Raw genomic sequence first — 26,252 nt, 5'->3', positions numbered from 1 at the left:
CGAACTGAACAGGTTTGACGTCGAACTTATCGAATGTCAAACCTGTTCGCACATCCCTAGCTACCAGCACTGATGCATGGGAACACCTGTGCCCATTCTGTATATTGTTGCCACCATGGTATTGTTAACTAAGAATATTTATACACCATTTTCCAGCAAAACAAGTTATCAAAGTGGCTTACATAGTAAAAGGAATAAGAACATGGTTCCCTGTCCGAAAGGAGCTCTCATTCTAAAAAGCAGACACAAGGCAGTCAGGAAAAAGCACTCACTGGAACACATACAATATTGTCATGAATATGAAAAATTGCTACCTCCCTGTGAAATATAAGAGAATCAAGAGAACTAAATATAAGAGAAGGGTCTCTTTGCTAGGGGTGTACAAAGAAAGCAGGATTTTATTTGGGACCATACTACTGCTTTGAAGAGCTTCCAATTCAAATCGAAGCTTCAGTGGGCAGGCACTTTGGGGTACCAACACAACCTGATTCAAAGCAGGTTTGAATCAGACTTCAGTTTCTGCTCACCCTCTCATCCTCTCCCCTGAACTTGGCCTTCCAGCCTGGATGAGAAGCCAGTAACTCCGGGACATTTTCCAGACTATGAAATTTGCACCGGTTAACATGTTGCAAAGTGCAACAGAATAGTGCAAAGGATTCAAACCGAGAGTTAAGGGTTGTTCAAGGCTTCATTGTTCAATGCTTCAATGGAAAGTTCATATTTTCCATCCACCGCACATGTTTTCCAGGCAGGCGGTATCCATATTCTCCTTGAAACACATTTATCTGCCTCTCCTCCTGCTGTATTTGGGCCAATGAAGTCACGGGGAAGGGATTATGTGATTACCTTAATTTTTTAAAAAATAAAAAATAAAAAATAAAAATAAAATCTTGGCTGCCTTGAGCAAATCTGCCAGCAGGGGGAAGCCCCGTTCCAAAACAAAAATCTAACTTTGGCAACATTGCAGCTTTGTGCAAGCGATACTGGGGGTGGGGGGAGGTGTTAAAGGAGGGGGAGTGGGGTGTGTGAGGAGATCTTTTGGAGTGATGGAACAAGGCAACTCCTTATTGGTGGGGAAGAGAAAGGGAATCCTGTGGCGAGCCAGGAAGGGGAAACTGGTGTGCCCGATCTCAAGGAGGGGAAGAGAAGAGAAGGTGGGGAACTGCTGCTATCAGGCACTTCCCCACCCCCTCCGCTCCGAAGAAGTCATACAAGCTTCTTCTGAAACGGAAAAAAAGGTGTAACTATTAGAACAGATTGGAATCAGTTAATCATGGCCACCAAAGCCAAAAATTCTTCAGCTTTTTGGTGGATGATTACTCATCATCTTCACGGTAATATATCTTATTCTGATTGTATAATCCCCTCAGCAATTTAGGAGCAACATTTCTCACAGTTATTTCAAAAAGAAAATGATCTGGATGCACTTTCATTAGGTGACTTAGGCTGTCTACTGGAGTGGTCTCCTGTATCAAGCATGGAAATAAGTGTATTAATTTCCCAGTTAAAATTGGGCAGGGCCCCTGGAATTGACCACATCTCTGCAGATGTCCTCAAACATAACATGTCATGGTGGTCTCCAGTTTTTGGCTTCCTTATTTACCTTTATTGATCAGACAGCGTCTATCCCGAGTGATTGGGGAATAGTGATTATTATTCCCATATGCAAAAAGGGGAATAGGAAACTTCCTTAAAATTACCGTCCAATTAATCTGCCTAGTATTATTGGCAAATTATATGCTATGCATTTACTTTGTAAATTATTGGACTGGTGTGACAGTCAAAATATTCTTTATGATGAACAATTCAGATTCCGAGCTGGCTGATCTGTATTGTATCCTGCTTTAATTCTTCAACATCTAGTTGAGAAATATTCTTCTGCTGCAGGCTCAGCTCTGTATGCGGCCTTTGTTGATTTTAGGGCACCTTTTGATTTGATTTCCAAAGAAAAATTGTGGATTAAGCTGCTCAACTCTACAATTGATTGCCAACTGTTGTGGTTGATCTGTAGGCTTCATAACCACTCATGAATTCGAGTCCGCTGTTCTAAGTTTGGTCCTCTTTCTAAGGAGATTCCGGTTTCCAGAGGGGTCAGGCAAGGTTGTATATTGGCTCCTCTGTTGTTTAACCTTTATATTAACTCACTGGGTCCTTATCTGAATAAATCAGAACAACATCTTCCTAAATTAGGGAACAGACATCTATCAACCCTTTTACATGCAGATGACGCAGTTATCCTTTCAAGAACTCAAGTAGGCTTAAGGAGAGCTTTGCTTCAGATGCCTACTGTAAGTTAAACTCGCTGGAAATTAACTGCTCTAAAACCAAAATTATGATGCTTGCAAAACGTTCTAGAATACACCGATGGTCTTTGAATGGCCACCAGCTAGAACAGGTCAGCCACCTCAAAAATCTTGGAATGATTTTCCATGCTTCTCACACATGAACTTTGCATAGAGATTATGTCATCCAGAATGGGGGAAAGAGTGTAAATTTAATTCAAACATATTTCTTGCTCTAGAGGTGCCCAATTTGTCCCTGCAGCCATAAAATTGTACAATGCTAAAGTACAAGCCCAATTACTATATGGGGTTCAACTGGTTTTATATGCCAACTTCATTAAAGTCAAGGCAGTTAATCAAGCTTTCTAAAAAATGTATTTCAAGTACCAGGTTCTGTCCCTAGACCAGTTTTACGCCTTGAGGCAGGTATGATTAAATTGGAGGACTGGGCCTGGATTTTTATTCTGGATTACTGGCTTGAGTTAATATTCAATCCTACTGGTTTAACCCCTTTATGTATGTATGTATGTATTTATTTATTACATTTTATATCCTGCTCTTCTTCCAAGGAGCCCAGAGCGGTATACTACATACTTAGGTTTCTCCTCACAACAACCCTGTGAAGTAGGTTAGGCTGAGAGATAAGTGACTGGCCCAGAGTCACCCAGCAAGTATCATGGCTGAATGGGGATTTGAACTTTGGTCTCCCAGGTCCTAGTCCACCACTCTAACCACTACACCACACTTGCTCCCACTGCAGGACTCATATCAGTCAAGGTGGATGGAAAAAGCAACTGCATTGATATGGCTTTTCCCCTGCAGCTATCAAAACTTTGAGTTATGATGTTCTAGAGTTAAATTAACAGAAATAATTTTTGACAGGAAAGGCAGATGGATAGAAGTGGTATTCCTCAGGGTGGTTTTTTTTGTGGGGGGACAACAAACTGTGAATTATTCCCTTGCCAGTTGCTTATTTCAGCTCACTGTCCCCAAATTTCGCAGGGCGTTGACCTTAGCCCATTGTAATGCTATGAATACGGCAGTTTTGTAAGGGAGATTTCAGGGCATTCCTTACCAAGGCCGTGTTTGTCCATGTGGCATGGGAGAAACTGAAACCACATCTCATGTTCTGCTGTCCTGTCAACTTTATAGAGCTATCATGTCCGAATTTATTACACCTCAACTTATTTTACATCCAGGGCTCTCTGATAATGATTATTTAATTTAGTTGTTAGCAGATAGCAATGCAGCTAATTTGCTTAAGGTTGCAAAGCTTTGTTATATTAGTAGTAAGATTTGGATAGAAGTTGTTAATATTCAGTTTTAGTATTTTAGATTTGTTCTATTGGTATACCTCTGTTTGCCTTTCTTTTTGTGCCTTATGTTTAAATGTATTTACAAATTTTGGTCAATGACTGTAATAATAAAGACTGGAGACTTAAGACTCCCCCCCCCCCATCTCTCTGGAAAAGTGTGCAGTCTCTCCTACTCTCCCCAAATGGAAACCAGTAGCCACTCGAGGCAAGAGGAGCCACTGAAGGGAAGGAGCGAGAGGCAAGGAGGCAGCAGAGCACTCTGAAGGGCAGCAAGGAGGGGTGGCCATGCGAATATGGATGAAATAAAAAGCAGCAGATGAAAATCAGGCTGCACCCTTGCACAAAAAACCCGGGTGGAATTTTTAAAAAACCAAATCATTTAATGAGTGGGACGATTTCATGAACAGAACAGGGCTGTAAAAATCAGTAAACAAATGGGATAGCACAGGAGTAAATAATTCAGTTCAATGGGCTTTCTTCTTAAGTAAATGACCATTCTCTCATCCCAGCCAGCTTCAAGTTGTACTTGCCCCAAAAGCAGAATGCAGAAGGAAGCAACATGGAAGAAGAGGCACCGTCGCCATGCCATGCAAAAGCCAGACAGGGAACAATTTGTCACACACTGTGATTTGAACCATCCACACCACACTGCACTGCAACGCATTAAAAAATGAGGCAAGCCCCCGAATACGGAAAAATACAGCTACTTTCCTACAATGCATTTACAAACTTGTAGGGCAAAAAAGCATCAATAAAATCCAAAACAAGTCAAGGGAAATATGAATGGCACCCTGTTGACAGTGCAGCAACTGCAATGTCAAAGCACACCTAGAGGGCACGTTGCAAATCTGTTGCAGCGTGTAATCTGGTAAACGCCCTGGAGCAAGATATAAGTTGTCGCAACAAACATGAGATCTCTTACAAAAGTCTCTTAAAATGGTTTGTTGCTGTTTTCCAAGAAAACCCCACATTTCTAGGAAAAGTGTGGGATTTCTTGGGAAATATAGTCTTTTCAAAATCCTCTTTGCAGTTGTGGAAGCCTCTGAAGATACTACATTTCCAAGAAACCCTGCACCTTTCCTGGGAATACTCTGTTTTAAAAAAGAAAACAAGATTATTATTTTCTTTGATTCCTTCCAGAATTTTTGAAAAAGGAGTTGTGTGAACTGCTGGTCCCTTGCTGCTGGGAGTTTCTTGCTTCTCCTTTACTCAATAAGGTAAGTAGTGGGAAGGGGAGGAGGCTTTGGAGGCCAAATCATTTCTGAATCAAGTCAGCCATATCCAGGTTTCATTCAGCATCAACTGATCTGAACAAGATGGCAGTTCAGTTTGGGCCAATTCAATTTAGAACCAGTTCTGCCTCCAAAGTTTTGTACAGCCCTACTCTTTGCCTTGTTAGAAAGGATCTGATCTGCAATTGCAATTTTTAATTTGAATCTAGCAACTTTGTAACAAATACTTTGAAGCCAAAGCAAGCACATACCTCGATTGCTGTATCATGAAGTAATGCGAGTTTTGCTAGAGAACTTCTGGTATATTTAACTGTGGCTACAGGAGCTAATGAAAAGTATAATTTGATTTTTGCAGCCAGCTGATGATTGGTGGAAAAAGCTATAAAAGCTGGGGACACGGGGCGGCAGAAGAAGAGGCAAAAGAGGTTTTAACTTCAGTTAAAGTATGTATACGGAGCGGAGATTATACTTCTTGAGAATTCTCAGGAAGAATAGTCTTTCAAATAATCTACTGCTGATGTTCTACCGCTGTACCATAGAGAGTGTGTTAACCTATGGGATCTGTGTGTGGTTTGGGAGTTGCACAGTCAGGGAAAGAGCACTGCTGTCCAAGGTTGACAAGACTGCGGAGAGAATAATTGGGTGTACCCTTCCCACTTTAGACCAAATTTATGCCACCAGGAGTTTTAACAAAGCGGTAGAGATAGTGCAGGATCCCACGCACCCTGGAAATGATCTCTTTCAGCTTCTGCCTTCGAGAAGGAGGTACAGGGTCATAAAGGCCAGGACCAGCTGCTTGAGAAATAGTTTTTATCCAAAAGCGGTTTTAGCTTTGAATGCAGCAAAACACAGTTTCTGATGGGGTTTTTGTTTTCAGTTTTTCAGAGGGTTTTTTTAGTGTTTCTTTTTAGAGTTTTTTAGGGCAATGGGTATAATGGGGGGTATATTGGGATATATTTAGCTATTTCTTGTTAGGTCCTGTAGAGGTTGTTGTAGATTCTTTCAATCTCATTGTTCTGTACAGGACAATGACAATAAAGACTTATCATATCGTATCTTGTAAAATCATAAAGTTAACAAACGATTTTGTTGACTTTTTAGCTTAACAGAAAAGAGTAAGGCCTTTCACATGAACATCTGGGTGGGGGGGGTTGGGGATTTTTTTTAGGGCGGGGCGAGAATTCCAAACCTGTTTCCCCCAGGCAAGCAGAACCTCCATTTCGCTCTGCAGATCCAGTACACATGAGTAATGAAGCCATGATCTCAGTTTTTTAATTTGGGAGCTGGGCCCTCTAAGGATCAAAAGAGTTATCCCAGCGTGTATTGCTCTGGTAGAAGACTGGAGACATCCATTACAGTATCAGTCATCCTCCAATTGGCTATGAAGAGGCCGGAGAAAGGCCCAGCTCTGTTGAATCAATTGATAGAAAAGACCATAGAGTGCACTTTGCAGAGTGGCACATCAACAGAGAGCAGACCCTCTAGCCACAGCACCTTCTTACCAACATGGCAGTCAGCTGTTGGCAGCTGCTGCAAAAGGGAAATACTGATACACAATCAAACTCTGAGGTAGGATGACTTCTCTTTTCTTCTTGCCTGATTAAAGAATAAGGTAGAAAAGTCTGGCTATCCACTTTTGAGTAAGCTTGGTTGGTGGGATTCCTGTGGGGTCCCACGAGCAGTAATAGTTTGCTATTATTTAGCTTTGCTGACTCCGACCTTCATTTTGATGTTCATGTGAAAGGTCCCATTGTGTGTCATCTCAAATTAGGCCCAAAACCTAATTTCAGATTGGCTGTTTCTCCAAACAAAACACAAACAAACAAAACACAAACAAAACAGGCCTTCAACATATGCCAAAGCAGACACAAAGCCAAAACTTGTTCATTTATCAACACATTTTAAAATGCATATTGGTTCGAAATCCAAGATGTTTTCACATTAATAAGTGATTTAAGTTTTTTCCCCCTCTCCACCATGCACCCATAATTTGGATAAGATTATATTGGAAGCTTTATATTAAGTATCAGCATGGCTTTAACTCAGTAAAATTATCATTTAAGATTTTACTGCAGAGTGATATTTTATATATATAGGTGGTGACCTTAAGGCTGCTTACTTGAAAGTAAGTTTCATCTAAATAAATAAGACAGTCTTCTAAGCAAACACTTTTATGCCAGAGCAACCAGTTTGTCAAGTCTGTGGACTTAATCCCTCCAAAAAAGGGTTGTTCTTGTTCACTTCTCGATCTGGCCAGGTTCCAGTTTTGAGTGTTTCCCTTGATGGAGTAATATGTAAGACATATTATGTCTCTGACAAAACTTTTGAACACTGGGCTCTGTAAATCTGTATTTATTCATATATAAGTATATTAAAACCAAATTTGTTTCCTCTAATCTTATAAAGCATTTTAATTATCAGCATACTATTTGAAATTACTGGCACTCCCCAGGCCCTGCACCTCAGTGGTTGCTGGGTTATCTGGCCCTAAATCCTGCCCGAGGGATGTATGACATCCCCCTCAGAAATGTTGCTTGTTTCACAGACATTATTTTACCTGACATTAAAATTCATCAGGTATTTGGCTCCGAGGAATTTTCATATTTTCTTGGAGCAAATTATCCACAAGACCCTTCTGCTTTAACTCATGTTCTCTCTCACCCGCTTCTTAGGTTCCAACTTAGACTTCTTTGGCTCCAACTGTAGCACTCCCTTCTGCTTAAACCAAAGGCTACCCTCATCTCATATGAAATGAAGGGCAGGGCCCTAATTTTTAGAGCACCACCAGCACTAGGGATGCGCACGAACTGTTTCAGCGATCCTCTTATGGATTGCCAAACTGGTCTGCAAGAAGGTACGCTGCCACCCTGTGCATTGAAAATGTGAACTGCACCCAGCCTCAACAGCTGCACAGAAGAAGAAGAAGAAGAAGAAGAAGAAGAAGAAGAAGAAGAAGAAGAAGAAGAATGTCCAACAAACAGTTCCTTGTTCTGTGTGGAATGATATGGAACAACAAACTGGTCAGCAGCTAGAAATGGCCTTGTGGAAGAAAACCCTGTCTTTAGCCTGCAACTCACTGCAACAAAATCACTCTTTACTAACAGAATCTCTTTGAGGTAACGTTATTCTGCATTTTCGTCTTAGGAAAGTTTGCCCAATTGAACATTACTTACAGCATTCATGGAGGCTTCTGGATTAGTCTTTCCACCATGAACAATTCCTTGAACTGATACAGAGCCATAAAGCAAACACATGAAAATAACTGGAGCCAGCCACATTGTCGGTTTGTCTGTAATACAATCATATCAGCACACATATTTAATTTATTTGCAATGACAAAGTTGAACATTACTCATATTCTATACAACTAATTCTCAAGTTAGCCAGCAAATGTTAATTAGATCTATCTACCAACCTACCTACCATCCATATTTGTACACCACCCCAAACCTCTGTCTCTGGGAGGTTTACAACATAAAACTAGTTAAAACAGAAATGAAAACGTTAAAATGATATAAAACTACAAATCTAGGTGAAAAGCTTGGGTGAAAGAAGTGTGTGTTTAGAGACTTCTTTCAAGTTGCCAGAGATGGGGAGGCTCTTATTACAGCAGGGAACATATTCCAGAGTCTCGTGGTGGCAACAGAGAAGGCCCATCCCTATGCAGCCAAAACGATCTGTTGGCAACTCCACATGAACAGATGAGCTTAATAGGTGATGCGGCTCATAATTTATTTATCAAATTTGTATATCTCCCCAAACGTTAGCCTCTGGGTGGTTTACAACATAAAACAAGTTAAAACACAAGAAATAAAAACCTTAAAACAACTTACAACCATAGTCAAATTAAAAAGCTTGGATGAAGAGATACGTCTTTAGATACTTGTCAGAGATGGGGAGGCCTTTATTTCAGCAGGGAGTGCATTCTAGAGTCTCCAGGGGCAGCAACAGAAAGGGCCCATCCCTGTGTGGGCACCAGGCGAATCTCTCCAGATGATCTCAACAGGCGATGGTGGTTAGGGTGAAAAAGGTGTTCTCTTAAATACCCAGGGTCTAAGCTGTTTAGGACTTTATAGGTTATCAACTGCAACTTGTATTTATTGTATTGTTAGAACCAGTACCAGAAATATATCGGTAGCCAGTGTAGTTCTTGTCTGTCCAAGATGACCCAGAGATCATCCTGGCTGCCACATTCTGTACCAACTGAAGTTTCCAGACTACAAACAAAGGCAGCCCCACATAAAACATGTTGCAGTAATCAAGTCTGGAGGTTACCAGCATATATACTACTGTATTGAGGTTGTTTATCTCAAGAAACGGACACAGCTGGCGTATCAGCCGAAGCTGATAGAAAGCACCTCTGGCCATCACCTCAACCCAGGGAGAGGCTTGGATCCAGAAGCACCCCTAGACTGAATACCTGTTCCTTCCAGGGAAGTGTAACCCCCATCCAAAACTGGCAAGTCAAAATTGTCTCCTGAGTTCCAACCCTCTACAATAAATACCTCCGTCTTATCTGAATTCAATCTCAAATTTGTTATCTCTCATCAGGTTATGCCTTATCCTGATGATGTTGACAAGGAGAAATAGATTTGGATATCATCAGCATACTGATAACATCCTGCAGCAAATCTCCTGATGATCTCTCCCAGCAGATTCATGTAAATGTTATAAAGCATTGGAGACAGTGTAGAACTATAGGGGACACCATATAAAAGTCCACATTTTGAAGAACAACAGTCTCCAAGGGACATCGTCTGGAGTCTGTCCTAAAGGCAAGAGAAGAACCACTGCAAAGTAGTGCCTCCCACCCACCCTAACCCCCTCAGATGCTCCCCTGGTGGCGCAGTGGTAAAACTGCCGCCCTGTAACCAGAAGGTTACAAGTTCGATCCTGACCAGGGGCTCAAGGTTGACTCAGCCTTCCATCCTTCCGAGGTCGGTAAAATGAGTACCCAGAATGTTGGGGGCAATATGCTAAATCATTGTAAACCGCTGAGAGAGCTCCGGCTAGAGAGCGGTATATAAATGTAAGTGCTATTGCTATTGCTATTATAAATAAAATCATCTATATCACAATTTCTTGATACAGAAAAATGATGTAACTGCATTTGGAACAGTGTACTGTTCTGGTGCTTCTATCACTAAAACTGACATTATAGAGTTGGGAAAGGAGCAGAAAAGGACAACCAACATTGGCAAAGGTTGGAACACTTCCTCAACAAGGAAAGGCTAAATCATGTGCATCTTTTTAGTTGAGCAAAAAAGATGACTCGGGGAGGCATCATAGAGGTCTACCAAAGTTATGCAGTATGGATAATTTAAAGAAAGAAAATGACTGACATCCAGACTAGCACTATGCTGGCACAGCAATACCTAATATCCAGACTAGTGCTACACCCCTTTCCTCTGAAGCTCAATGATGACCCACAGAGACACATTTTTGAGAAGCACTGAGGGCTTCAGAGGGCAGGAGAGATTGTCAACAAAAGTTATTCCTCCTCTGCACTTGCATGACAGAACAGTGTGAGTCTGAATATCAAACAATTTCATCATAATACTTGAACTTCAGGTCACTCAATGAAATGGATGGGCAAGAGATTCAGGACATGTTTTAGGAAACACTAGGGATGTGCAAACTGGCTCGAGGTCAAATGGTTCATGCTCAAACTGGCCCAACTCAGCTCAAGGTTGAATTGAACCACCTGGGCCAGTTCAGCGGATGGTTTGGGGTGAGCCAGACATGATTTAAAAGATATATTTTTAAAGATCATTCTTTTTTGACACGGCCATGCAAATGGCCCGTGTGCATGCATGGCGGCCTCCAAAATGGCTGTCATGCACTCTCAGAGGGCTGAAAAGTTCCAAAAATGGGCTGAGACAGCCCATGGGAGACCGGGGGGCAGCAGGAAAGGGGAGCTGCTGGAGACCCCATCCACAGCCACAGCAGCACTGCCAAAGCCCTTGGTGGTGGTAAGTGCAATCTTAAAAGAAAGAAAGAAAGAAAGAAAGAAAGAAAGAAAGAAAGAAAGAAAGAAAGAAAGAAAGAAAGAATTAACCCCCGAACCTGCGCAAACTGGTTCAAAGTCAAACCAAGCCAGGTCCCTCATTCAGGGTGCCAGAACCGAACATGCCCACTCTGATTTGAATTTGGTTCAAATTTACATATCTCTAGATATACGGATTCGCATATCCCTAGCAAAAACTACTTCACACATAATTAAGCTGTGGAAATCACTGTCACATGATGCAGTTATGGCCACTACATAGATATATTTTGAAGGGAATTGTTAGGCAAATTCTTGAAGGATAGATCTATCAATATTGATTGGTCACAATGGTTCAATGACTGCAAGGTGTGGCATGTGAAAGAGAATATTGGCTAGTACCAGGGAGATCCAAATTCAAAAGCTCATCCAGGAGACTCAACAGGCAACCTTAGGGCCAGGCTATTTTTTTTTTAAAAAAACCGATCTACTTCATGGGGTTGTTGAGTATTGAAAATTGCTTGAGTTCTTTTGAGGAAGCGTGAGATAAAAATATGTAATGATAGGCTCAAAGACCTTCCTCATATAGGTTCTTGGCATTAAAAATGTTTATGGTGAAAAGCCTTTGAATATACTGAATCAGAGTCATTTCAATACATGACTAGAGCGGCCATTTTGTTCTGGCACTTTAACCTGACAACCTTGGAATGTGTGACAGAATGGAGGGTCCCTCGAGGATCTGTACTGGGACCAGTGCTCTTTAACTTGTTCATAAATAATCTAGAAGTTAGGGTAAGCACCGATGTGGCCAAAGTTGCAAATGACACTAAATTATTTAGGTAGTGAAATCCAAAACAGATTGTGAGGCACTCCAAAAACATCTATTCAAACTGGGGGAGTGGGCAACAAAATGGCAAATGCAGTTCAATGTAAGCAAGTGTACCATGATGCATATTGGGGCAAAAAAACCCAACTTCATATAAACCGATGGGATCTGAGCCAGGAGAGAAATCTTGGGGTCTTGGTGGACAACTCATAGAAAGTATAGAATCAGTGTGTGGCAGTTGTGGAAAAAGACACATTCCATGCTGTCATTAGGAAGGGGGTTTAAAATAAAAATGCTTGTGTTATAATGCCATTATAAAAACCAATGGTGCGGCCACATTTGGAGTACTGTGTTCAGTTCTGGTTATATCTTAAGGAGGACGTTGTAGAACTGGAAAAAGTACAGAGGAGATTAACAAAGATTATCAGGGGCTTGGAGCATTAATTAATTAACTTCTCTGCCACAGTATGTGTTGGAGATGGACTTCCAGTGCATCGATCTTTTGCACCAACTATCCTAATGACTACTAGAGGCATTTGGAGTAGAAATAGTGAGAAAGGGTCTACCTGACTGTTCTACCAGTCTCTATGACCCCTTATCTGACTCTTCCACACTTCCTGTGCTGAGTCACAATCCTTTCTTTCCTCCTAGAGAGCAGATGGAAAAATATCTCTCTCCTTACCTATCCATTATGTAGTCCTTTAGATTAGGTTTAGGCCTTTCCTATCCAAGTATATTTAACCAATAAATATTTAGTATTCAGTTCTACAAGGATCTCCATGTGTTTTCTCTAAAAAGCTGCAACAACTAAACCATTCTCTGTTACCTACTCTGTAACTGGAGTGTGTGCTCATTCCTTAGTGCTCTACTGTTTTACCTATTGAGGGTAAAAATTAGCAACCTCTAACAGTATGTGGTAATGGCCACTAGCTTGGACAGCTTTAAAAGGGGCTTAGAGAAAGTCATGGATGGAAGATCTATCAATGGTTACTAGTCTGGGGGCTATAGGCCATCTCCAGCCTCAAAGGCAAGATGCCACTAAATAGCAGTTGCAGGGGAGCAATGGCAGGAGAGGGGGCAAGCTTCTTGAAGGCATCTTCTGGGCCTTTGTATGAAACAGGATGCTGGACTAGATGGGCCTTGAGCCTGATCCAGTAGGGCTGTTCTTATGTAATGCTTTTCCTTTGAGAGGGGAATCAGCATAAGGTTAAACAAGCTCTTCTAGTAACAACTAATTAGCCTACTTTCCTTTCACTGTCTCTACATCTGGACTAAATTTGGTTCAAACTGAAGTCCACAAGTTAGATCTCTTGCACCTCAAATGTTCATGTGTCTGCCATCTTGGATTGGGGTGGATGATATCTTTACAAACTACACCACTGAAGTGTCCCTGTGTGTCACTCACTACAACTGTACCTAATTTGATTCAAATCAGACAGTCCACAAAGTAGCCCACTTGCATCTCAAACATTTATGCATCTGCCATCTTGAATCAGAGTGGATGACATCATCACAAACTATGTCATTGAGGTGTCCATATGTGTCCCTACAACTGTACCCATTTTGGTTCATATTGGTCCAGGCACTGCAAAGTTGATAGTGGGGGGAAACACACATGGACACACAGAATGCTAGGTGTCCTCATAAGCCTACTGGGAAGTAGGCTAAAAAAAGGCTCAAGAACACAGTGCCTCTGAGTATATGCAGAATCCATTTCACCTCTGACATGAAACACTTTTCAAATTAAAGGACAAAATATCTTGAAGCATGTGCAACATTCTTCCTTTGCATATTCTTGTCATCCCGGTGTCTCCCCCCTCAAAGTCAACACCTTATAAAAGGTAGGAAATTTACAATGAAAACACTAAACAGATACATTTTTTCCTTGATGTGGTTCAATCAATCAATCAGTTCCTTTATTATGATCACAGATCAGCATAGTTTACAAACAGACGTCCAAAAAACCCCTACATAACCTACAGATTTATAATACAGTGGTTAAACACATACTTAAGCATACAGATCAGTTAACAATGATTCTTAACAAACTCCTGGCAGATTTTACTAGCTATCAAACAGAACTTAGCCACATTATAGGATCTCAGGTCATTCTGGTCATTTAAAAGATAATCAAGATAAAAAGAGTCTGTACAACCTGGATAGTAATTAATAAAAAGGGTTATATGAATACGCTGCATATCATGGTAAAATTGGCAATGGAGGAGCACATGAGAGAACCAGCATGGTGTAGTGGTTAGAGTGCTGGACTAGGACCAGAGAGACCCGAGTTCAAATCCCCATTCAGCCATGATACTTGCTGGGTGACTCTGGGCCAATCACTTCTCCCTCAGCCTAACCTACTTCACAGGGTTGTTGTGAGGAGAAACATAAGTATGTAGTACACCACTCTGGGCTCCTTGGAGGAAGAGCGGGATATAAAATGTAATAAATAAATAATAATAATGAGCCATTGTTTCAATATCACCCGATTTGCAGAAACAAGTGTTCTTTGTAGTCCTTGATGTAGTTTCATGTCCTTCTATTTGAGCAGAAGATACTGGCCAATAAAATGTGGTTGGCTGCCTGCCCCATATGACCAAAGGAGGGGGCAATCACAAATCTTGCAACAACTGTCATAAAATCCATCATACAAGTTAACCCAAAATCTGAAAATGGCTACTCTTGTCCTAAGGCTAATAACAAACCGATGAAAGACAATCACCCCTGATCTTTCGACCTGTCCTGAGGCAGATGTTGTGCTGGACATAATCTGAAACCCATTTTTAAAATTTATTTAAAGCTTATATTTTTGTTATGTTTTCTAATAAATTGCTCTGCTGCCCAACTGCTTAAAGCTTTGTTCCTGACCTTTTTTCCCTATTAAAAAGCCTTCTAAAATACCTATGTGACAACAGACAAATGATCCTTGAATAAAATATCACAATGAGCAAAGCTATACTGCTCAAGAAGCTTCAGTGTTTATGGTTGACAAATTACACCATCCTCCAGTGTGGGGCCACATCTCTAGGGGGCCCAGAGAAAGATGTTATCTCAGGAATTTGAATTATCCACATTTTCTTGAATCTCATTCTCTCATAAACGTAGTTCCTTGTTTCTCTAAATAAAATATACATACCATAGATGAAGATAAAAGCTGATTTGATTAGGCAATAAAATAAGAATATACTGAAATTATCATATGGGTAATCTCAGGCAGAAAAGGTATATTTAGATGGACTTGATGGCACAGAAATACAGGAAAGCATCCAGATTAGTTTATCAAGATTAAGCGTCACTTAATTGCTGGTGTCACTTTATTTTGTAAACTGTTTGTTGTAGCAAAAAGCTGGTTCATTTCTTTTTTTAAAAAAAAAGCTTGGAGCCAAAATATGTGCTTGAGAAGGTTCTGGCAAACTGAATTTCCATTTCACTCATTCAGGTAAAATTGCTGTGTGTTCATAGCTGTAATTGACTGTGTACATTTTCAGCAGCTCTGCCCATAGTGCTGAAAACTTGTTTTCTATGCAATTTGTCATTATAATCCTGCATTGATTGAACATGGGGGAAAGGGATGTGAAAGCATACCAGCTAGCCTCACCAATGTACTCTGGCCACACACAAACCCCAGGTACCCACACGTTCAGTGCTTTTCTGCAGAAGGTAGTGTCAGATACAGGCAAGGTTCTACTAGGTCTGGAACTCCCCCGGTGTTCCGAATGACATGAAAGAACCCTTCCTGCATTCAGTGATGCCCTTTAGAAAGAAGCATCAAATGCGCTTAGGTCCTGGGGCACTGGCCTGGGTGCTCCCATTCCTTGTTTCTTGAACACAAGGAAATAACAACTGAACAAGGCTTCTGGTGCACCCCAATGTGGCCTGGTAATACTACTTGGAGGCTGTCCTGCCTCCAAGCATCTTGGGAGCATCTGGCAGCTCATCCCAGCTCCTTCTCCTGAGTGGAGTTGATGGGATGGGAAGAAAAAGCTACTAGAAGACATCCAAAAGGACATGAGTTGTGGGGCGGCATTGGAGCACATCCAGCATAGCTATGCAATTCTGGCTTGACAGGAGAAAGGAGGGTTAAAATGTGGTTCTGTGTTATAGACCCTGCTCTCCACTTGCACAAGGTGCAGAACTGTATGCTTTTATGTATGCTTTTCAGCACATACATAAATAACAAATATGAGCAGAGACTGGTACAAAGGGAAATGAAGTTGCAAGAAAATTTGAGCCCATCTTAACGGTGCAGTGGGGAAATGACTTGATTAGCAAGCCAGAGGTTGCCAGTTTGAATCCCCACTGGTATGTTTCCCAGACTATGGAAACACCTATATTGGGCAGCAGCTGAAAGGCATCATCTCATACTGCGCAGGAGGAGGCAATGGCAAACCCCTCTTGTATTCTGCCAAAGACAACTGCAGGGCTCTGTGGTCACTAGGAGTCAACACCGACTCGACGGCACACTTTCCCTTTTTACCTTTCCCAGGAGCCCTTCTGCATTACATTGGTTCAAAGCAAGTTGATTCCTAACCATCCTTATTTATTGCTCTGTTGCCCAATCATCTTATGGGGAACATCTGACACTGTTTGGTTGGTAATAAAAAGTCATGCTTTGAATGTCTCTTCACCACTCAACAGGCAAACAAATACTGGGATTAGAACAGAATTGTTCAGTATGATTAATCAAATGTTTTCTTAGCCATGTATTTAGAATGTCTTCTAAACTATAAGCTGGAACACACTGTTTGCACTATGGGCCACAGGCACATCCCTCCAGTTCCCAGCAATTGCATTATTTTTCTTGACGGAAGTGAGGTCTATCTAAAAATATAGACTAGTACGATACAGTACTATAACAGAAGAGATTATAGTATGGTATACATTATTATTATAGCCATTTTAAACTCTGTATCCGATCTTCGATCGAAATCATTGATTTGATTATTATATCCCTTTGCTATACTCATTCTGGAAGTGATTTTGTGTAGGTGGTGCCTTCCATTAAATAATGAAATTATTATAGAATGAAACAATATTAAAACCGATGTATTGTCCATATTTATCTTCTTATTCTGTGCCTAAAATAATTCCTAGCCAGGGATTTTCTACAATTTGTAATAAGTCATGAGGTGATTAAGGTCAAAATCTCTCACTACAGCCAAAGACTATTAATCTGCATTACGCAGGTGAACAAGCAGAAGCTTGCAGCTCCATTGAGACAAGATCTGTGGCACTGATAACCTCCATGGTTGCCAAATGCAATGGAATGTACCAGGGAAAAGGAAGATAGACTGGAGATTCTAAAACTTGCACAAAGACTCAGAGATTAGGTGGGTCACTTCAGCTCAAAAGATAATGCTTATCTGCATATTCATATATAATGAATAAGCTTTACAATTGTCAGCTCCAAGCCCTGCATCTCCATGGACCCATGTCTTCCCAGCATGCTTTGCACTGCCAGCAGACTGGAAAAGTCTCATGTCGCCAGCGACTGCTCTCCCATTGGCCACAAAGGAGCAGAAGGTGGCCACAGCCCCACAGCCCTGCTGCAGCTGCTTTTGCTTCAGGAGCATACAGTGTGCTTTGGAGACTAGTCCTTTGCCAATGGCTGCTCTGGGCCAAAATGTCTATGGGTGCCATGTAGGTGTGGGTGGTGTGCATGTTAGTAGCCCAGGGAAGAGCAGTGGGCAGGTTCTCACAATAAAATGACCAGGGTAAGAGGGCTCTCCGCACCTCTACACTCAGTAAAATTCGGAGTTCTAAAGCTGGGAGCTATGCTGGGAGCACCTAGACTGGAGGGAAATGCATGAGTTCTGACAAATATGCAAGTCTGGGTAGCACCTCCTACCTTAGGAATTCTAATTAATTTATGGAATTCTCTGCCATGAGATGTGGTGTGATGACTGCCAGCTTGGATAGCTTTAAAGGAGGTTTAGACAAAGTCATGGAGGCTACTGGTCTTGATAGGTCACTTTAAGTGGTCAAATCAGCCCTTTGCCCAATCCCTCTGCAATTTGGGTGGTAGCCTCTACCCATTAGGCACTTAACTTAAACTGAGTAGTACCTCACTGCCTTGCGGGTGGGAGTGGGGTGTAGTTGGCACATGGCAGTTGACAATTGAAACTGTCTAAAAGACAGTCAAAATGAATACAAGAAATGAAGGTGTGTAATGAATCCCCATAAGGATTCATTGAGTGAAAGTTATTATACACCAAAGAATCCAAACACTTGAAAAATAGTGACCACACATTTTGCTCCATAACTCCACTTTTATAAGGGCTAGAGCTTAGCTTTTTTTAAAAATGAAAGCTGGGGATCTGGGGAAATTAATAGGTCAGGTCCAAAACCCGAATTGATTCGAATTGAGTCAGCCGTGATTCGATTTGTATCAGGATCTAGCCAATGGACCACAGGGGTGATTCGTTTTGTCTCCGAATCACCCGAATCAGCTAGATTCGAGTACAAATCGATTTGTATCCGAATCGATTCGCACATCCCTAGAAATAGCCCTATAAAGAACAAGAGTTTCCAGAAAAATCAACAAAATATACTGCTGACTAGATAAGCAGATATGACTGATTTTAGGATACCACATCCACCTACTTAAATTGATAGAAATGACATGGCTTTCCATGTGGAAGATTGTGAGGCTATTCACACGTGCATGCAAGCAGGTCTAGGCTTTGCTTAGACCAAAGCTGGTCTAACCCCGCCTGGTTTTGCATGTGTGTGTGAACCGCCAGTATCGGGCCTGATCCCAGTGGCAACACAGCAACAAACCCACCTGAACAGCCACCCTTTTAAATGAGGTTAAGGGAGCAAATGCTCCATCGTTTTTGAACCATGTGGGGAGCCCAGGAAAGGGAGGGGGAATCCCCATGATGCACCACGCGCTTGTGCAGTGCATCCTGGCCACTGATACTCGCTGCTGCCTGTCCACGAGGGTAATCATTGGGCGTGCAGGGAGCCTACCCAGTAACACAAGTGGGATTGTCTGCAGGGAAGGTAAGTATAACCCATGATAAGGGCTGTGTTGAAACAATAGCACATGCCTTTTTACATTGTAGTTTTTATGATGAAGCCAGAGGAAAGCTACTTTCTCCCCTCCTGATAAATTTTTAATGGAAGTGCAGATGATGTCTTATTGAGGTTTTTATTTTCTTTATGTGATGAAGATAAAATTAGAACTGTGGCTAAATATTGTTATATTCTTTGCAAAACATGTGCTAATGTTTAGTTTATGTTTGTAACATCTGTATTTGTAAAACTGCTGGTCAAGGACCAAATAATTATGTATGTATGTATGTATTTAAGTATTACCCGCCTTCCCTGCAGCCTGCTCTGGAGCCCTTCTCACTGATCATGAGAAGAGGCTCTGTGTATTTTAGATCTGTGAACAGCAGGTGTAAAAGAGTGCCCAACTTCATGAAGTCAGCAAAAGCAGAGCTCCTAGGCCAGGGGATGGGGTGGAGATTTGACAATTAATAACTTTGTTTAGTAATGTAAATGTAACTGTAGCTGTACAGTAGCTTCAATACCAAATTGGAGATGACCCCGGAAGATCCACTATTGCATCTCTTGGTCCTGTTTGTTTTAAATTCAAAGCAGCCTTGGGCCACACCATTACTAGATTAGGGAAATGGTGTTGGGAGAGAAACTACTTAATCCTTTCCCCTCACACTGGTTTGCTAACCCTCTTTCTTGTGTGGAAGTCTCTTGCTTGTTGAGATATCTCCAGCTCCCACTTTAATTGTTTTTAAAAGCAAGGTAAAGACCTTACTCTTCAGGAAAGGAATGTTATGACACATTTTACTCTGTTTTGCTGTAAGCTGCTTTATGGTATTTATTCAAAAAGCAGGATGTACATGCCTAAAATAAATAACTTAAGCATAGGAGAGAGGGTTCTTTGAACAGACCCTATGTTCTACAATTAATGTGCATCCAAAACTGTTCTGCAGATCAGTTACACTGAAGCTGCATTTGCACATAATTCAAAGCTACAGTTAAACAGGGCAGAGGTTGGAACTCCATTATGTTTAAATGCGTGCAATCATGGTTTTGCAGCAAAAGCGACCTCCAGTTTGCCTCGCCAAACTCCACTTTGAACTTTCAGTTTGTAACACATTTTGCCGCCCTGACCAGAGGTTTGGTGGTGGTAGTGTTTTGTCTGAATGCAGACGGCACCATAACTGTGGTTTTGTTGGCTTTCTGGGGCTGCAATAATAGAGATAGTGGTGCAGACCCACCTGGGATCACACCCGCTCCATGTCTGTGGCACTTCTCACTGGCCTCCTCTCCAAGTACTTACCCCAACCCCTCTGTCTCCGATCCAACAAAGCTGTTGCCAAGCAACAGGGATGCCACCACATCCCAGCCCAAGCCTGTCAGACGGCAAAGTCGCATGGGGCATTCCCACTCTGTCCCTTGTTCCCCCCATCCTGGAAAGCAGAAGAGAAAGGGGACAGGATGACAAGAAGGGCACAAAGTGCTTTGATCCTCCAAAATGAAGCAACAATGATGTATGTTCACAAGCACACCCTTTCAAGATGGCAACACTGGCAGGGCAACTCCATTAAAGTGCTGGGACTGAAACATATGGGAGGGTGGCAATACCCGGAATCTGGTTTAAAAGGCAGCCACAACCAGGGATTCTTGAATGGCTAAGGTCTATTTTTGTATAATGATGTTGGGGAAGGGGGCCCCAGTCCCTTCCCCTTGGAGGTACCTGTGCAGTCCCTAGGCTTAGACGTGAGAAGGGTCAGGCAGTAGGATCACCACTGCCTCCAGTGAAAGGAATGATTTGTCATATGCAATGATGATGGATGCTGCTCCAGAGCGGACCACTCACTCCTGAGAGTGTAAGGCCATGGGGATACTCCTTCACAACTCATGAGAAGAACCGTCTGTGGGGACAGGGGTGTCAGGCTGTGGGGACAGGGGTGTCAGGCCTATCTTCTAAAAATGTGTGAGGGCAATCCCCCTTCTCCCATGAACCACTCTCCCACAAGAGTGTCAGGACATGGGATCCAGACGGCAGATGCTGCCCAGCCAGGTTGCTTTATTTTAAAAAGTTGTGGAGATGGGTCTCCCTATCTTGGTGTCTGCTGCCAAGAAGAAGTGTGCCCTCTGCCAGCCCACCTGCACATTTGAACATATCCAACTTTGTTTGTGCCTGGAATGGGAACCCTATTCCTCCAGAGTTATTGGAAATCAGGGTCACCTCTCCCATGATTCCCCATGGCAGCAGATATAGCAATAGCAAAAGCACTTACATTTATATACCGCTCTATAGCTGGAAGCTCTCTAAGCAGTTTACAATGATTTAGCATATTGCCCCCCAACATTCTGGGTACTCATTTTACTGACCTTGGAAGGATGGAAGGCTGAGTCAACCTTGAGCCCCTTGGTCAGGATCGAACTTGTAACCTTCTGGTTACAGGGCGGCAGTTTTTATCACTGCGCCACCAGGGGCTCCCACCAGATATGGAGCAATGCCAGTCTGAACCTGGGAATTTTGAATGAAATTCCTGCACCCAGTGTTAACTCAGTCTGCACACGTGGCGTGGCTACAGTCTGACACAGGGAGCATCAAGATCTCTTTTGGGTGCACGAAAGGCTTCCCTGGAGAGAAGGGGGTAACTGTGCAAAAATTCTATCTTTAACCAGAGGGAGTGGGGGCCTCACAAAAGCAGAGCCTCCTTTGTTGGGTAAGCTAAACTGATGAGCGCACAGTCTGATGGAAGGCCAAGAGTACTCCTTCCCAGTAGACTGGCCCTTTCATGAGAGTACTAATTCTCTGGCAGCAAGCAGCCATGGGGGCAGGAGTATGTTTGGGTCTGCATGGACTGCTTTGGAGTAAGCACTTACCCCCTCCCACTGCTTTCCCACCGTTGGCGCTCCGTTTTCTTAATATTCATCAGGGCGGCAGCATACTTTCCTGGTGTCCCATTGCCCCCTTTACCAGAAGTAGCTGATGTGCTTGCGCGTGCCAGCCACAGGCATGTCAGATACTTCCGGCTACTTCCGGTAAAGGGGGCAATGGGGTGGCATGGAGGTACACTGCCGCCCTGATGGACTTTAAGAAAATGGAGCACTGGTGGAGGAAAAGTGGAGAGAGGGATAAGTGCACCCTCCCCTGCCCTTAAAGATGCACCCTGCCCACACACACCTTCGCCCGGTTCCATGCGCATCCCTAGCTGACACCTTGCCCACAGTCTGACAACATGAGTATTACAGAGCTTGCCGGGATATGGCCTCAGCAGACCAGGATGCTCCCCTGCCCTGAAATTGGAAGTTGCCGTACTACAGTTGGATGAATGTTTACGATGTGATTCACAGTTAGAAAAATTAACCACCGTTCTGGAGACCTCCAGTTTCATGTTACATGCAAATGTGAGCAGTGTTTCATGCAAGCCAGAAATCAAACCAATTAATCATTTCAGCCTGAAAAATGATCTCAGAAGAACATAAACCTAAGGAAACCATCAAGAAATGTATATGCTTTTGGTGCATTCCTCTGTACCAAGCTGTCAGCGATGGCATTGGCTGAAGCACCACTGTTGCTGGGCAGAGCAATTCTAAAAGAACAATACTCCCCTCTGCTGGAGATTATTAAATTACCAGTGTAGACCAGAAAATCTGTATAATAAGCCTTGCAAGCTAGAGTTAACAGTAACAAGGCCCCAAACTACATTTAAAAAGCTAGTGCACTTTTGAAACTTCTATTTATTTTTATTACTATAAATGCAATCTATAATCCTCTCAAAATTTTAGCCAGCAAACCATTTTTGGAGGGGGCATGGAGAGAAAATATTAGACTTACGTATGCATTTGTATATTGGATGAGGGCTTACATTCGATTCGTGATTCAAGGGGACAATTGTAATAAGGTAGGATGGTGGGGAAGAGTGATTTTTTCTCTCTCTATAAATTGTGACTGTTATTCTGAATGTTGTATTCTGGAAATATGTTTAATAAATTATCAGTAAGAACTAAAAAAAAAAAAAGAGAGACAAACATACCATGGGTGAAAAAATGTCAGAAATTCTATGCACATCTCACAAATGATTTCTAATTTGAAAATATTGGTGTGCTTTTTAAAAAAATAAAAATTAGAACAATTTTTACCATATTGAAACAAAGTGATAGAACCAGGGTGGATTTGATTTAAATCAAACTGATTTAAATAACTATTTAAATCACGATTTAAATCACTAGCAGGGTGGATAAAAATAAAAAAAATCCGATTTAAATTAAAAAAATCCGATTTAAATAAAAAATCTCTTGTTTCAGAGGTATTCTGAGTGTGGATTCTATGATAGCTAATGAGATTTTCAATGAAACACCATGAATCCAATCTAATTTGCTATCATAGAATCCACACTCAGAATACCTCTGAAACAACAGAACTCTGTACCCCATGGGTTAGAAACCCATGGGGGTGGTTGGCACCCTATGTGCACTACACTACCACTCGCTCTGGGCCACCCCAGCACCCCCCAAGTGCACTTATGGGGCTGTTGAAAGCTCCATGTATACCCTATGAGGAAAAACCTTAAAGACGCGTAAACTTTAACAATTCCCCAATAATCAGCCCTCTGCCCAAATCCTTTGAAAAAATTCAGGTAGCTTCCTTGACCCTACCTGGCACTACCACCAACCCCACACTGCTCTAGGCCACCCCTTTGCCCCCCGCGTGAAGCTATCCATTTGCTGACACCTCAATGCTTCTCTATGGGGAAAAACCTTAAAGACGCGTAAACTTCAACAATTCCCAAAAAAACAGCCCTCTGCCCAATCACTCTGAAATTGGAGTGGTAGCCTCCAACCATTAGGCACTACCACCCCACCCCACTCTTTTTGCCCAGATCCCACGCTATGCCCCCGAACTGCCCAAAAGACACTAAAACTTCAAAATTTCCCCCAAAAACCAGCCCTTTGCCCAATTCCCCTGAAATTTGGGTGGTAGCCTCCAACCATTAGGCACTACCACCCCACCCCACCATTTTGCCCCTGGGACCCGTTTTTCTTTCCCGAATCGATTCAGATTCGGATTTAATCCAAATCCGAACCGAATCGGGGGTTATTCGGGTGGCCCAGATTCAGGCACAGAACAGAACGGGGGTGATTCGGTTCGGGTCCCAAACCGAATCACCGAAAACCCGAATTGCACACTCCTACCTTGCATTACTTTGGATTGGAACCTTTAAGTATCTAATGATCTCCAGAGGCTGTAGGCAGGCCCAGCCTCACTTCTTTCTGTCATCAAGGCAGGGAATGTTACAGCTTAAGAGTTTTTGGATATCCTCTGGCACAAGAATCCATGAAATAGCATGTGATGCCTGTTCTTGAGACTGGAACTCCCAGTGTTGAAGAATGTGATAACTATTGAGGATATTATAGAGCCACTAGAGAAAGGACTGAGCAAGCAGCCATAGGACTTCAGTAACTGACTTGCTGTGCTGTGTTACTCCCTTTTCCATTGCAGCCATTTTATTCCTATTTCTCCACATCCAGAGGTTCAAATGTCCATAGGGTCAAATTTCAACACAAATCCCAACTGAGGAATAAACATTGGAGTTTTGGGGTGAGGGGGTTGGGGTGGTTTGTTTTGTGTTTTGAGTGGTGGCAGGAGGAGGTCCTTGTTGGCAAATTCATGTTTGGTGAGCAAGCCATGAAGCACCAAAGTTATGTTTGCATTTGTGTGCCTCTCTGTATACACGTAGTGCAGCCCAAACAATGTCACACTTACTGATAGGCATTCGACCTCCAGGGAATTCTCAGATTGATTACCAGACTGTGACTGCACATGGTGTTGGTCTGCTTTCGTATCTTGGGCATTGTGGTAGAGTTCATGTGTGCTACTCAGTTACTGCAACCTACATCTATGAGACTGACACTGTAAACATGCTTTATAAATGGCGTTCCTCCTGTGCTTCCTCTCCAAATAGGTCAAGTAGGTGATTGCCATAGGGAGATCATATTTGCCCGAGTCTCATTTCAGTGCTTGTGCATTTTGCTGCTTCAACCACAACCCTATGGACATCACTCTCAATATCATTCCACTTCTCCACAAGCACTAACTTCCCATAGTATGCCACACTCAACTACTTTCTAACAGACACAGTACTCCTGGAGCAGCTACGAGACCTACTGGGAGAGCTCAACACAGAGGTCAATGAGAACACACTTCAACACAGAGGTCAATGAGAACACACAATGAGAACACACAATTTCCACTGTCAATTTGCCTGGCATCTCCTAGGTTCATGCTGATTTTTTGTGCAGCACTCTGCTGCTTCCAAGTTACTTACTCTTTGTCAAATCCAGAGGCCAGTTACGAGTGGTCAAACTGGAAATCAAACCCCTAGCCAAGAGGAAAGCATAAGCAGTAATCAAGCCAAGATGTAGGGAAACCAATCCAAAGGCACCAGAGACAGGGACCACAAGATGCATCAGTGCTCTACTGGTGACCAGGAAGCTCCTACTTTGAATCTCAGCTGACAATGGGTAGGACTGCACAATATGTACAATATGTACATACAAATCTGAATGCTAGTACAACTACTCAGATATTATATTCCATGCATGGATAGTAGTACACTTCCTATTTGTATCCTGCATTTGATGGATAGTACCTATGCTCACCTTTAAAATGAGCACACAAAAATGTGCAGTTGTGTACAGACCCCTGTATGCATGTTCAGCAGAATGTCTGACAAGTGTTTAAAGGTAGAGACAGATACATCACTCGCTGCTGAGCACTCTGCTACAGATACCAGACATCGATGTTTCAGACCATTGTACATCACTATTATTAAGAATATAAGAACAGCCCAAGGCCTATGCAGTCCAGCATCTTGTTTCACACAGTTGCTTACCAGATGCCTGCGAGAAGCCCACAGGCAAGAGGTTTGGGCATGCCCTCTCTTTTGCTGTTGCTCCCCTGCAACTGGTATTTGGAGGCATCTTGCCTCTGGGGCTGAAGATGGCCTATAGCCACCAGACCAGTAGCTGACAGCTCAGACCCATCAGTTTATATGTGAAGTTGTGGGGTTTTTGCCACAACATACATCACTTTACACTTGCTTACATTGAACCATATTTGCCATTTTGTCACTCATTCACCCAGTTTGGATAGATCCTTTTGGAGCTCCTCACAATCTGTTTTGGATTTCACTACCCTAAGTAGTTTAGTGTCATCTGCAAATTTGACCACCTCACTGATTACCCCAACTTCTAGATCATTTATGGCCAAATTAAAGAGCACTGGTCCCAGTAAAGATCCACTTCTTACTTCCCTCCATTGTGAAAACTGTCCATTTATTCCTACCCTCTATTTCCTGTCCTTCAATCCACACACGAACCGTTCCCCTTATCCCATGACTGGCATCAGCCCTTGTCATCTCTTTACAGGCAACCAGGCATCCATACATTGCCCAATGTAGTGCTGCTGAATCCAATATGCAGCAGATAAATTACAAGAGACAGCCATCACCTAAATAATAATCTACCAGTGAGTATCCAAATATGTCTGTTGTAAACACAATGCTGAACTAGATGGTTTGATCTACCAAGGCAATTCTTACATTTGTTTTTAAAGAGACAGAG

The 26,252-nt window shown here is 42.4% G+C and overlaps 1 protein-coding gene across 1 annotated transcript in view; it reads right to left on the bottom strand.

Annotated features, from left to right (window-relative positions):
* Positions 1–26,252, bottom strand: part of LOC128351476 (lipase member K-like) — a gene marked incomplete at its 3' end in the record, with an annotated part of 121,786 nt that overhangs the window by 55,124 nt on the left and 40,410 nt on the right. The window contains exon 3 of the mRNA XM_053311055.1: positions 8,004–8,119. The remainder of the gene's footprint in view (positions 1–8,003; positions 8,120–26,252) is intronic.

The sequence above is a fragment of the Hemicordylus capensis genome, chromosome 3 (genome assembly GCF_027244095.1).
Source record: "Hemicordylus capensis ecotype Gifberg chromosome 3, rHemCap1.1.pri, whole genome shotgun sequence".
In the NCBI taxonomy this organism is placed as follows: Eukaryota; Metazoa; Chordata; class Lepidosauria; order Squamata; family Cordylidae; genus Hemicordylus; species Hemicordylus capensis.
This window is presented reverse-complemented; position numbering and strand designations above follow the sequence as displayed.